Raw genomic sequence first — 2,489 nt, forward strand, 5'->3', positions numbered from 1 at the left:
CCCCCCAAATCCGCGCCTGAACAATGCTGCGCAGCAGCTACACAACGTGCATTTCAACGTTTTTACTTTTCATAGGAGGTGGTGTTGCCCCAACTGCAGACCATTGAGTTGGAATTTGGGGATGAGGACTATCAATATGACACCGAGGACGACGAGGACGATGATGCTAACATCGGAGGCGGTGACGTCAGAGGCAATGCCGGCAACCTTGGAGCCCAAGTGAACGACGCCGAACATCAAGTGGACGACGTCCAAGGCCACGTACATGGCGTCCGGGGCCGTGTGGACAACGTCCACGATGGAGTGGACGCGTCCCATGGTGAAGTGGACGAAGTACATGGCGAAGTGGGCTACCTCCAGGGGCAAGTGAACGACGTCCAGGTCCAGGGCCAAGTTGACGATGTCCAGGGCCAAGTGGACGACGTCCAGGTCCAAGTGAGCCATGTACAGGTCCAAGTGGACGACTTCCAGGACGAGGTAGATGACATCCCTGGCGAAGTGGACGACTACGGAGGCCGAGTGCAAGACTTCAAAAGCAAAGTGGAAGACGTCAAAGACAAATGGGACGATGCCAAAGTCGAAGTCAAAGATGCCACAGGCGAGGACGGCAACGTCGATGGCCAAGTGGACGACGTCCAAGTCCAAGTGGACAAAGTACAAGGCGTAGTGGGCGTCGCAGGTGAAGGCAACGAGATTGTCGTAGTAGGCGAAGGCAAAGACGATGACGTCAATAGTGAAAACGAAGAGGACGAATCGGAAGATGCAGACGAGGATGATGACGAGGATGAGGATGACGACGTGTTCGGCGCGGACTCCTCCGATTACGACGACGACTCCGACTTCAAGACGGAACGGTGCGAACCTCACCCCTCCTTCTTCCAGGTCCTCCGCTCGCTGCTGCGGCCCCACGAGTACGAAGCCATTGCTTTAGATAACATTCTTACCATGCCCCTCTCCTCGCCAGTGCTTGTTTAATCTACCGATTTGATTCCTGCAGGGCGACGCTGAACCACCTAAAGCTGGAATCGCCGCAGCTGCTGCCGCTCCTGGACGGCTTTGGCAGTGGGCTGCAGCGGCTCACTTTGACGCTGGATGACGACCACCACCTGAAGCAAGGACTGCAGCAAATGAGTGCGATGAAGCACCTCACCTTATTCCTGGACCTGGAGGACGACTGGGCGGTACGCAAAGTTACCCACTACCCCGAGGCCAGATGGTGAGAAGTGAAAAGGGCGTAAGTCCACAGACTTTTCATTGGACTTACGCCCTTTTCACTTATCACCAGTGATGTGTGATTGTAATGTCCCCGCGTCCAGCTGGCCCGCTACTTCCGCTTTATTCATCCGTCTGTCGTTTTTAGGGCTACAGAGTCGCCGCACTGTTGAAGTCGTGCCCGGGCCCACTAGAGCGCCTTGAGCTCAGGCGCTGCACTGACGACGGGGCGGTGCGAATCCTGGGAGAGGTCGGGCTCACCCGCCTGCAGCACCTCGTGCTGTCCTTCCACTGGAGCGTGGTGGGGTCGCTATCGCTGGGGGAGGCGGTAGGGGTGGCGCTGACGGGCCTGCCCAACCTGCGTTCGTTCCGGCTCCTGGGGCCCGAGAAGCCGACCCTGATCCTCTCTCGTCTCTCCGCCGCTGCCATACCCAAGCTCGCCGTCATTGTCTTCACGGACAACATCGGGATTTACTCTCTCCCAGTCACCGACTATTCGGGCTTTCGAGGTAAGAAGTTGCGATGCCTGTTGTCTGCCCCCTTCGCCCCCGTCTTTGTTCCCGTTGGATGTGGCCGTTGAGGACCCCATGACCCTCTTCTTTGTCTCCGCAGACTGCCAGGACCTGGTGCGCCGCGCCCCCATGCCGCTCCACGTGATCGCCGTCTTGCGCCCGGAACGCGACATGATGTTGTTCAGGCACCCCGCGGACGAGTTGTGCCCGTTGTGCGCCGAGGCCGAAGCTGCTGCAAGTTTTCGCGTCCGAAAGAACCGCCCCATTGAGCGTATTCAGGTTCAGTAGTACATGCAACAAAATGCACTCGTTTAAAACGCATTACTGTTTCTATAAGAAACGATATTCTTTGTAATGGTGCTTACATTTGCCAGATTAGATTTGGATCAATGTTGTTATTGATATCTATATAAAATATAAATGTTCTCAAATCAATGCAAAATGGATGGATGAGTTAAATTTTCTTACCAAACTCCGGGGAGGCGGTGTAGCTAGATTGTCCGTTGGTCGCTGGGAGAGATTTTTCTCGGTTTGGAAAATGTAGTTATGCTTTACCGCACTTTTGGTTTTCCTACCTCAGGGGGCCGGAGCGCCTTACGGGCAGTGCGGCAGTGTGGCACTAAGCTTTTGACGTTAATCACCCCCGTGCAAGCGGCAGTTAAAATACCTCTTAGAGCCGGATTCATTTTACCTGCAAAATTATCAAAACTGAAAAAAATGTGGGCCCTACCCACCCCGCTTTGACACGGGGACCCGCCTGTTTAA

At 55.1% G+C, this 2,489-nt stretch overlaps 1 protein-coding gene across 2 annotated transcripts in view; it reads left to right on the forward strand.

Moving 5' to 3' along the window:
- Positions 1-2,489, forward strand: part of LOC113207262 (uncharacterized) — a 31,923-nt gene that overhangs the window by 3,039 nt on the left and 26,395 nt on the right. The window lies entirely within an intron of this gene.

Source organism: Frankliniella occidentalis, unplaced genomic scaffold, assembly GCF_000697945.3.
Source record: "Frankliniella occidentalis isolate FOCC.00 unplaced genomic scaffold, Focc_3.1 Scaffold58, whole genome shotgun sequence".
NCBI lineage: Eukaryota > Metazoa > Arthropoda > Insecta > Thysanoptera > Thripidae > Frankliniella > Frankliniella occidentalis.